Source organism: Pan troglodytes, chromosome 21 (genome assembly GCF_028858775.2).
Source record: "Pan troglodytes isolate AG18354 chromosome 21, NHGRI_mPanTro3-v2.0_pri, whole genome shotgun sequence".
NCBI lineage: Eukaryota > Metazoa > Chordata > Mammalia > Primates > Hominidae > Pan > Pan troglodytes.
Genome location: NC_072419.2, coordinates 35,732,797 through 35,744,428, shown reverse-complemented (window position 1 = coordinate 35,744,428; position 11,632 = coordinate 35,732,797). Strand labels below are relative to the sequence as shown.

General features: G+C 52.0%; 1 pseudogene; it reads right to left on the bottom strand.

Annotated features, from left to right (window-relative positions):
• Positions 1-1,258: 1,258 nt before the first annotated feature.
• LOC129138180 (uncharacterized protein C2orf27A-like) lies at positions 1,259-11,289 on the bottom strand (annotated as a pseudogene).
• Between the last annotated feature and the right edge of the window lie 343 nt (positions 11,290-11,632).

Genomic DNA, 11,632 nt, shown 5'->3' with positions numbered 1-11,632 from the left:
TAGTAGAGATGAAGTTTCACCATGTTGGCCAGACTGGTTTTGAATTCCTGACCTCAAGTGATCCACTGCCTGGGCCTCCCAAAGTAAGAATTATCCAAAATTCTTATGATAAATATGGATAAATCAGCACAACTCAAGATTTAAGAAATAAAAATTTCCAAGAGAAGAAACCCAGGAATATGCATTGAAAATATCTCCCTTAGGTGATTCTGATGTGATATGTGGTCTGAGTTTAAAATGCAAGGAAAATTACCTTCCCTGCCCTCCATTTGGCCCTTATGTCCAGATGTCCCTCTTCCCCTTTCTCATTGTACTCTCTCCTTCTGTGCCTTTGTTCTATTCTCCCTCCACTTCTCATCCAGATGCCAAGCCCTCTTCCATCAATTGTCCTAAAACTCCAAATGGTCAGTTGCCTCTAAACTTCCCTCTGTCCCATGAGCAAGTTATGCAGGCAAATGTAGAATTTAAGCTTGGACCAAGCTGAATCAAGAGCTGCAATTAAAGATTTCCCTAAGTCCAGAGGGGACCAGTGAATACTTATAGAAGATTTTGGATTTCCTCTGAATGCATAAGGCTCTGGGTAACCTGATGCTATAGACCAAATGTTATTGTCCCCCTCAAATTCAAGTGCTGAAATCTAATTCCCTACATGATGATATTTGGAGGTAGGGCCTTGGGGAATGATTAGATCATGAAGGCAGGGACCACAAGAGTGGGATTAGTAGCCCCTATTGAAGGCACCATAGAAAGCTCCCTCATCCCTTCTGTCATGTGAGGACATGGTAGAAACATGGCTGTCTATGAACCACAAAGCAAGCCCACACCAGACATGGAATCTGCTAACCACTTGACCTTGAATTTTGCCATCTCCAAAACTGAAAGAAACAAATTGATTTATAAGCTTCCTCATCTATGGCATTCTGTTTTGACCCCAGATTAGCTAAAAACACCAAAATATCAACTTGTACACCAAATTTTGGAAATGGATGCTAAAACTTTGATGGCAAAAGGTGACTGATCTGCCTGAGAAATGAAGCTACATGATCCCTCTTTCCACAAAGCTGGAGGGAGAGTCAACACAAGCAAAAATAGGTCAAAGTCTTCTAAAAGCCATACCTGAAGGGTTTTCAATATCACTTGATCAGATGGTAATTTAATCACACAAAGGGCCATAACAAAACACACAACTATCAGAGGTTTTCAATGTCACCTCAAAAACATCATCTACAATATTAGGGAGTGAAAGAAGTCATGGAAGTTTCAAAAAGTCAAACTTTATTTCAGTGTTATGGTAGAAATTTGAAATTCTTAGTTAAGCTATGAATAAATCCTTGGGCAGGTGCAGGCATGGAGATTCTGGGGTGCAGCTGCTGAGTTTAAAAGCTTCCTTTGGAGATTTCCCCTGGCCCCCTCAACCCCTGTCTGCCTGTCAAGAAGAGGCCATCCTGGGCAGCACATTAGAGGCAAATGGCCCAGATGCCTACCTGAGGGCAAACCTCCATGCCTGGAGGAGGAGGTCGCCTCTGGGAGCAGGAGGACCTGCTGGAACCCCTGCTCACAGGCTCCTTTTCTTGCTCTCCAGCACCTCCTGCAGGCAGGCAAACAACCCCAGCAGCAGTAGCAGCAGGCCCTTCAGCAGCAGGGCTGCTGCTCTGCTGAATGAGAGAAGTCCCTCTCCAGTAAGGCATAGGAGCCCAGGTTGCACACCCTGGTCTCTGCCTCCATAGCTTCCACTGTGCCCAGGACTGGGAGCAGTGTGGGAGCTGCTGGCTGGAGCTGTGCTGATCACCCCCTCTCTGCCACCTCTAGCTCCAGCCACACTTTCAGCTCCAGGGCTGAGGCCGGTGGCTGTATAGGAGGTGCCATGAAGTCAGGCAGCTTCTCACTGGGCTGGTCCTGGGTAGTCCCAGGGCAGCGGCAAGAGGGCTCTGGAGCTTCCTCTAGCTTGAGCGCTGTCCCTGGAGGGGGCTCTGACCCTGGTGCTGGCACTGGCTCAACAGCTGGCACTGGAAATAGCTGTATTTCTGCACCTGAAGCAGGAGCTGAAAAAGGAGAGAGGTCACCAATATCACTCACTTTCCACTGGAATTTCCAAACATGAAAACAACCTCACTGAATTTAAAGGAATTTCAGCCTGAAAACATTGTCCCTGGAAAGACTTCCAGACTGCAGGTGACCTCAGCATGTGCCTGTGTCTCAATGAGCTCCAGAGGCTCCAGCTGGACAAGGACAATGTACAGATGTGGCCCTGGTGGGATCACTGGTGAGGCCTGGCCTGGTAGCTCCATCTGGGGCCTAATGTCTACCTGGTGACTCCTGTCCTGTGGTACCTGGGGGCGCCTTCTGCTAAATGGCCAGAGGCATCTGGGGTGAGAGATGAGCCTACAAGGGCGTCGTCGGAAAAGGAAGGCTCTCACTCCTGCCATTCCTGAAGCAGGAGCCTTGAGATGTGGGGATGCAGCACAAGAATATCTTGCTCTCTTGAGCATCTCCCACCAAGTGAGCTGGCTATGGGGCTAACTCTAGGATGTGGGTGCCTGGTTATCGGAATTCTTTTTTTTTTTTTTTTTTTGTAGACATTGTCTCATTCTGTTGGCCAGGCTGGAGTGCAGTTGCATGATCTCAGCTCACTGCAACATCCGCCTACTGGGTTCAATCAATTCTCCTGCCTCAGTCTCCTGAGTAGCTGGGATTACAGGCACAAGACACGCACCACCCCACCTGGCTAGTTTTTTTTTGTTTGTTTGTTTTGTTTTTGTTTTTGTTTTTGTTTTGAGACACAGTGTCGCTCTGTCGCCCAGGCTGGATGGAGTGCAGTGGCGCGATCTTGGCTCACTGCAAGCTCTGCGTCCTGGGTTCATGCCATTCTCCTGCCTCAGCCTCCCGAGTAGCTGGGACTACAGGCACCTGCCACTATGCCTGGCTAATTTTTGTATTTTTAGTAGAGACGGGGTTTCACTGTGTTAGCCAGGATGGTCTCGATCTCCTGACCTTGTTTGTTTTTTGTATTTTTAGTAGACATGTGGTTTTACCATGTTGGTCAGGCTGGTCTCGATCTCCTGATTTCATGATCCTCCTGCCTCAGCCTCCCAAAGTGCTGGGATTACAGGTGTTAGCCACCGTGCCTGGTCTGGTTACCAGAATTCTAAGTTCTGTTAGGGTCTGTTGCCAAGGAAGTGAGGTCACTTCTTTAAGGTTCCATCCCTTCGGCCTCCTCCTTCCAGAAGACCTACTCAGGACCCCAGTGGGCTGCTGACTGCTCATCCTCCCCACAGGTCAACTCCTTACCTGTACACAGTTATGTCCACCCAGGGCCTGCTTGGACACCTGCACCTGATGTTCACCAGGGGCCTAGGAATCCACTTGGGGCCTAGGAACCTACAGGGGCCTAATGTTACCCTGCATATTGGGTAGCTACCTGGGGACCACATATCAACCTGGGGACTGTGGTTGACCTGCGGGCTAATGTCCACCTGGGGGCTGGTTATTCACCTGAGGCCTGATGCATACCTGGGGCCAAATGTCCCCCTCAGGGGTGAATTCCACCTCAGGCCTGTATGTCCACCTGGGGCCTGATATCTGCCTTAGATCTATGTCCCACTGGGGCCTTGTGATCACCAGGGACTGGTATCCAGCTGTGGCCTGATGACCTACTGCATCCTGTTGCTCACCTATGGCCTGGTGTCTACCTGGGGCTTGGTGATCACCTGGGAGCTGGATATCAACCTGGGGCCTGGGTGTCCACTTAAGGCCTGATGTGTGCCTGGGGCCTGATTGCCCACCTGGGGACTGGGTGTCCACCTTGGGTCTGATGTCTACCTGAAGTTAGGTATCTACCTAAGGCTTGGTGTCTACCTGTGGCCTGATGTCCACATGAGTCTGGGGTTCAGTTGGGGCCTACTGTACATCTGGGAACTTGGTGTCTATCTGAGGCCTGATGTCTACCTGGTGACTGCTATCCTCTTGAGGCCTGATATCAACCTGGGAATGGTTTATCCATGGAAACAGTTATGTCCACCTGGGGCTGGATGTTGCCCAGCGGCTAGATGTCCACCTGTGGCCCCGTGTCCACCTAGGGCCTGATGTACACCTGGGGCATGGTGTTCACCTGAGACCCGGGTGTTTACATAGGGCCTGATATCCAGCTGGTGCCTAGGTGCCCACTGGGGGCCTTGTGTTAACCTGGGGACTGGTATCCATCTAGGTCCTAATGACCACCTGGGTTGAATTATTCACCTAGAGTTTGGTATTCACTTAGGGCTTGAGTGTCAGCCTTGGACCTAGTGTCCACCTGGGCCTTGGGTATAAAACTAGGGGTTTGGTATCCAGTTGAGACATCATTTGCACCTGGGGTCTGAGTGTTCGCATGAGGCCAGATGACCACTGGGGGCCTGAATGTCAACCTGGGGTCTGAAATTCACTGGAAGCCTAGGTATCCACTTGGGGCCTGATATCCACCTGGTACTAGGTGTCAACATGTGGCCTGATGTAAACCTCTAGTTCAGTGTCCATCTTGGGCCTGATATCCACTGGGGGACTGATGTTCACCTTTGATCTGATGTCTACCTGGAAACCGTGTAGTCACCCATGGCCTGATGGTCACCAGGGGTTGAATGTCCAACTGTGGCCAGATGTGCACCCGGATCCTGGGCATCCACCTGGGGCCTGATGTTCAGCTGGGGCCTGGAGTTCACCTGAGGCATGATGTCTACCTGAAGCCTCATGTTCATCTGAGTGCTGGATATTCACCTGGGGCCTGATATCCACCTGGAGCCCAAGGACCCTTCTCAGGCCTGATGTCCACAAGTTGGCCTGCTATTCATCTGGGGCCTTTGTGATAACCTGTGGCCTAATGTACTCCTGGGTTCTAGTGTCCTCTTAGGACCTGATGTCTACCAGGATCCTGGTATCCACCTGGGGCCTGGTATCCACCTAGGACTTGATATTCACCTGGGGTCTGGGAATCCACTTGATAACTGGTGCCCATCGGGGTCCTGATGTTCACCTTGGGACTGGGTAACCACCTGAGGCCTGATGTCCACTTAGGGCATAAGTGTTTAGCTGGGGTCTAGTGTTCACATGGGGCCTGCTGTCAACCTTGAGCCCAGGTATTCACCAGGAGACTAGTGTCCAGCTGGGACCAGATGTTCACTTGGTGCCTGGTGTCAACTTGAAGCATGGTTGTCAACCTAGGACCTGATGTCCAGTCCAGCGTCCACCTTGGGCCTGTTTACTACCCGGAGCCTGTGGGTCCACATAGACCCTGATGTCAATCTGGGGCCTGGGTATTTACCGGGGGCCTGGATATTCATTGGTACATTATGTCTACTGGAGTCTTTGTGTCAATCTGAGCTCTGATGTCCACCTAGAGATTGGGTATCCACCTAAGGCCTGGTGTTTACATGGGGCCTATAACACGAGGTTCCAGATGAACTCAGATGTCCACCTGAGGCCTGATGTCCACCTGAGTTCTGAGTGTTCACATAGGGCCTGATGTCCTGCTCTCAACCTGGGACTTAAGTATTTACCTAGGGCCTGGGTGTCCACCTGGGGCCTGACTTCCAAATATATCTTGTGTCAACAGGGGGCCTGATGTCCACTTTGGGCCTAGGTAACTTCCTGATAACTAATGCCAACATGGCTCCTAAGGACCATCTGAGGCCTGGTATTAATTTAGAGACTGGTATCCACCTGGGGTCCAGGTATCCACTTGGGACCTGATGTTCACCTGGAGTGTAGGAATTCACGTGGGGCCTGGTGTCCACTTGATTGTGTGTATCCAATTGAGTGCTGGTGTCCACCTGGAGTCCAGTGTATACCCGGGGCCTGATGTACACATGGGGCCTGGGCATCCATCTAGGACCTGATATTCAGATAAAGGCTGGCGTTTTCCTGGCCTGGTGTCCATATGGAGCCTGGATATACACTTGGAGCCTGATGTCCCAGGTGGATACCTGGGCCCCAGTGGTCATCAGATCCTAGGAAACTCTCAGGCCTCAGGTGCACATAAAGCTCCAAGTGGCCACCTAGGCCACAGGTTGATACACAGGGTCCAGGTGGACACTGGGTGCAAGATGAACACCAGGACCCTGGTGAACACCAAGCCTCAGGTGTCTACCTAGTCCTCAGGTGAACACCAGGCACTAGATTGACACACAGGTACCAGGTGGATATCAGGCGGCAGGTAAACATCAGGCCTCAGGTGGTTGGGTTACTTATAGCATAGGTGGCCATCAGATCCCAGGTCTATATCCACTCCCCACCTGAAAATCAGGATCCAGGTGGATACACATGTCCTAGGTGAACACCAGGTTCCAAATGGACATCAGGCTCCAAGTGAACACACAGGCCCCAGTTCAATACCAGCCTCAGGTAGACATCAGGACCCAGGTGCACCCCAGGCCCAATGTGCATGCCTAGTCTCTTGGAATACATCATTTTCAAGGTGGACACCCAGATTCCTCGTAGACATCTGATGCCAGGTGGATATCTGGCTGCAGGTGGACATCAGGCCCCAGGTGGAGACCCAGTACACAGGTGTAAATCAGGCTCCAGTATTTCATCAGGCCCCAGTTAAACACTTGACTAAAGGTGTGCATCAAGACCCAGGTTGACACCTAGGCTTCAGGTGCACACTAGGCCCAAATTGTACACCTGTGCCAAGGTGGGCATCAGGCCGAAGGTGTACACCAGACTCCAAGTGGACATCAGGTTCCAGGTTGACACCAGTCTCTAAGTAGAGCTTTAAGCCCCAATTGGTCATCAGGCCCAAGGTGGATAGCTTGACCCCAGGGGGTCACCAGGTCCCAGGCAGGCCTCAGGTGGACACTAAGCCCAAGATTAACACAAGGTCTGAGATGGTTTCAGCCCCCGTGTGGACTTTAGTCATAAGGAGCTTACCTAGGCCCTAAGTGGACATCAGGCCCCAGGTTGACATAATGAACCATGTAGAAGTCAGGCTCTAAGCAGACACCCAGGCCCTAGGTAAATACTTTGGTTCCAAGCCAACATCAGGCCCTATGTGGACACCCAGACTCCAGGCAGATGTCAGGCCCCAGGTGAACACTGAACTCAGGGTGGTCATCAGGCCCTAGGTTGACACATAGGCCACAGGTAGACAACAGGCATAGGTGAACTTCAGGCTAAAGATGAACGTCGGGCTCCAGGAAGAAGTCTGTGCCCCAGTTAAACACCGGGTCTTAGGTAGACATCAGGCCTCAAATGGATGCCCAGGCCCCAGGTGGATATAAGGCCTCAGGCAAACACCAGACCCCAGGTAGACATTAGACGCAAAATGGATACTCAGGCCACAAGTGAACATCTGTTCCCAGATGGACATCCATCCCAAGGTGGACATCAGGCCAGAGATGTACACCCAGGCCCCAGGAGAACCCCAGGCCCCAGGAGGACACTCAAGCGCCAGAAGGACACCCAGTCCCTAGGTAACTAAAAGGTCCCAAGTGGACATGATGTTCCAGATGGATATGAGGCCCCAAGTGGATACTAGGCCCAGGAGGATCACAGGTCTCAGGGGCACACCAGGCCCCAGGGGGACACCAGGCCCTGGGTAAGCATGCAGTCCCAGGTGGACATCAGGTTCTAGGAGGACACCAGGACCCAGTTGGTCATCAAGCCACAGCTGAACACCAGTTCCCCATGAACACCAGTCCTCAGGTGGGCACCTAGTCCTCTCGTGTGCATCAGGTGCCAGGCTGACATAGGCACCAGCTGAACTCTGGGCCTCAGGTGAACATCAGATCCCAGGTTGTCACCCAGGCCCCAGGTGAACACCAGGTTTTAGGTGGACACAAGGTCCTAGGTGGATGTCTATGCTTCTGGTGAACCTCAGGCCCTAGGGGACACTCACGCCCTTTATAGACATCTGGCTCCATGTGCACTCCCAGGGCCCAGGTAGACATGAGGCCCCAGAGGAAAACCAGTCCTTAGTCATCTAAGACTGAATTCCCCTAGGGCTGGAGACTGAGTATTCACCTTGGGCCTAGGAATCTACATGGGGCCAGATGTTGATCTGGGGCCTGATGCCTACTCAGGTTCAGCTGTCCATCTAGGGCGGGGTGTTTTTCTGGGACCCAGAGTCTACCTGAAATCTTGGTATCAACCTGGGGCCTATGTGTCCACTTGGAGTCTGATGTGCACTTGAAGCCTGAATTTTCACCTAGGATCTGATGAGCACCTGGGGCGCAGGTTTCCATCTGAAACATCAGGCTCTAGTTATACATCTGGGCCCCAGGTATACACTAGACACCAAAAGAACTCCAGAACCTATCTTAACATGAGGTCCTAGGTGGATGCCCAGGCCTCATGTCTACATTAGGCCTCAGGTAGACACGACTCCAGGCGGGCATCAGGCCTGATATTGGCTCTATGTCTCCACCCAAATCTCATGTTGAATTGTAATCCCCATGGGTTGAAGAAGGGGCGTGGTGAGAGGTGATTGAATCATGGGGGCAGACTTCCCACTTGCTGTTCTCGTGATAGAATTCTTACGAGATCTGGTTATTTGAAAGTGTGTAGCACATCCCCCTTCTCTCTCCCTCCTCCTCCCCCATGGTAAAAAGGGCTTGCTTCCTCTTGGCTTTACATCATGATTGTAAGTGTCCTGGGCCCACCCAGTCATGCTCCCTATTAAGCCTGAAGAACTGTGGGTCAGTTAAACCTCTTTTCCTCATAAGTTGCCCAATATCAGGTAGTTTTTTATAACAGTGTGAAAATGGACTAATACAAGGCCTTAGGATAACAACCATGCTTCAGGCCACAGGTGGACATCTGGCTGCAACTGGACACTATTCCCCAGGTGGATACCTAGGCTCAAGGTTGACATTAGTCCCCAGGTAAACAACAAGCCCCAGGTGAATGCCTATGTCCTAAGTAGACATCAGCCCTCAGGCTGACACTCAGTCTAAGCTCAACATTAGGCTCAGGTGGACACCCAGACTCCAGGTGGATACTAGACCCCAGGGGTACACTAGACTCCTGGTAAGCATAAGGCCCCAGGAGGACACTAGAATCCAGGTGTACGTAAAGCCACTGGTTGACACCAAGCCCTCAGATGAACACCAGGCCAACTAGTGGACATTAGGCACATGAGAATACTTGGGCACCAGGCAGGTATCAGGCCCCGGGTAAACATCAAACTTCAGGTGGACATCATTCTCCACGTAAACTCTAGCCCCAGCTAAACATCAGGCCCCAGGTGGAAGCCCAGACCTCAGGTGCACTTCTGGCCACAGTTGAACATCTGTCCCCAGGTGAATATCAGACCATGGATGGATAGCAAGTCCCCAGGTGGACATCAGGTCAAAAGTGAATATAAGTCTCTAGGAAGACATCTGGCCCCAGGTGGATACTGAACTAGAGGTTTACATCAGACCCCAGATTGACATTCAGTCCCCAGGTGGTCATGACACCTCAACTGGACACCAAGTCCTCAGGTTGATACCCAAGTCCCAGGTGGACACCACGTCAAAGATGAACACAAGACCTAAGGCTGACACTCAAGCTCCAAGTGGACACCAGGCCCTAGGTGAATAATATGACCCAGGGGATCATTGGGACCCAGCTGCATACCAGTCCCCAGGTTTACACGAGGCCCCCAGTAGGTTCCTAAGCTCTAGTTGGACATGAGGTCTCCAGTAGACACCCAGGACTAAGGTGGACATCAAGCATCAGATGGACGTCTGGCTGCGGATGAACATCAAGCCTCACATGGATACTTAGTCCGCAGGTAGACATCAGGCCCCAGTTTGACATCAGTTTCTGGGTGGATCCTTAAGCCCCAGGTGGATATCCAGTGTCCAGCTGAACATCAGCCCCTCGTGGACGCCCAGTCCCCAGGTGGATATCAGGTCTCAGGTGAACACAAGTCCCCAGGCAGACATCAGGCACCAGGTGCACACTCAGACCCCAAGAGGACATCTGTCCCCAGGTTGACATCACTCTCAAGGTGTACACTAGGCCACAGATGTACACCCAGGTCCAAGGCAGACACGAGTCCCCAGTAAAACTCAAGGCCCCAGGAGGATACTTAAGCCCTAGGTGGATGCCCAGACCCCAGGTAATTACAAGGCCCCAGGTGGATGTCAGATTCCAGATGAACATTAGTCCCCAAGTGGATACCTAGGCACCAGGTAGACACGAGGCCCCAGGTGCATCCCCTAGTCTCAGGTGCACACTAGGTCCCCAGTGAACACTGGCTCCAGGTGAGCACCCAGTCCAAGGTAGACACCATGACCCAGGTGGTCATTAGGCCACAGCTGAACACCAATCTTGAGTGAACACCAGATCCCAGGTGGGTACCTAGTCTCCAGGTGGATATTGGGCCCCAAGTGGACACCCAGCCCCCAGATGAACATCAGGCTTCAGGTGGACATCATGCCTCAGGTGAACTCCAGGTCCCAGCCCAGCTGAACATCAGGCTGCAGGTGGATGCCCAGGTTCCAGGTGCACAACAGGTCACAGTTGGACATTCAGTCCCAGGTGAACATCAGGCCATGGGTGGATAAACAGTCCACAGGCAGACATCAAGTCAAAGGTGAACATCAGTACTCAGGTGGACATCAGGCTCCAGGTTGACATCAAGCCCAAGGTGGACACTGAACTAGAGGTTTACTTCAGGCCCCAGGTTGACACCCAGGCTCAGGTGGACATTAGGCCCCAGGTGGATACCTAGGGCCCTAGTAAACCTCAGATTCTAGGTTGACATTCAGGCCCCTAGTAGTCATTTGGCCCCATGTGGACACTCAGGCGCCAGGTTCACATGATGTCTTAACTGGACACCAAGAGGCCAGTTTGATACTCAAGTCCTGTGTGGGTGCCAGGTCCAAGGTTACACTCAAGCCCCAACTGGACACCAGGCCCTAGGTGAATAATACAACCCAGGTGGTCATTAGGCCCCAGAATGACACCAGTCCCCAGGTTAACAGGAAGCCCCCAGTGGGTACCTAGGTGCCAGCTGGACATCAGGCCTAATGTGGACACCCAGGATCAAGATGGACATCAGGACTCAGGTGGACATCTGGTGACAGGTGGACATCAAGGCTGATGTGTACCTTGTCCCCAGGTGGTCATCAGGCCCCAGTTCAACACCAGTCCCTGGGTGGATTCCTCGGCTCCAGGTGGACATCCGGTCTTCAGCTGAACATCAGACCCCAAGTGAACACCAGGTTTTAGGTGGACATTAGGCCCCTGGTGGACATAAAGTACCAGTGGACATCCATGCTGCAGGTGGACATCAAGGGCCCAGATGGGCATCAGGCCCCATGTGGACATTGAGGCCCCAGGTGGATATCAGGCCTCAGGTGAACCCTAGGTCCAACATAGACATCAGGCCTTAGGTTGACACTCAAGCACCAGATGGACTGCTGCACCTAAGCAGAAAATAGACCCCTATCCGGATATCTAAGATACAGGTATACAACAAGCCCCAGGCTGACATCCAGACCCCAGGCGGACACCATACCCCAGGTGAACAGCAGGCAACAGTTTGGCACCAAGTACCTAAGTGAAACAAAGCCTTAGGTGATTACCAGGTCATAGGTAGTCATTAGTCTCCAGCTGGACAATAGTCCCTAGGTGGATACCTAGACCTCAGGTGGACAATAGACCCCAAATT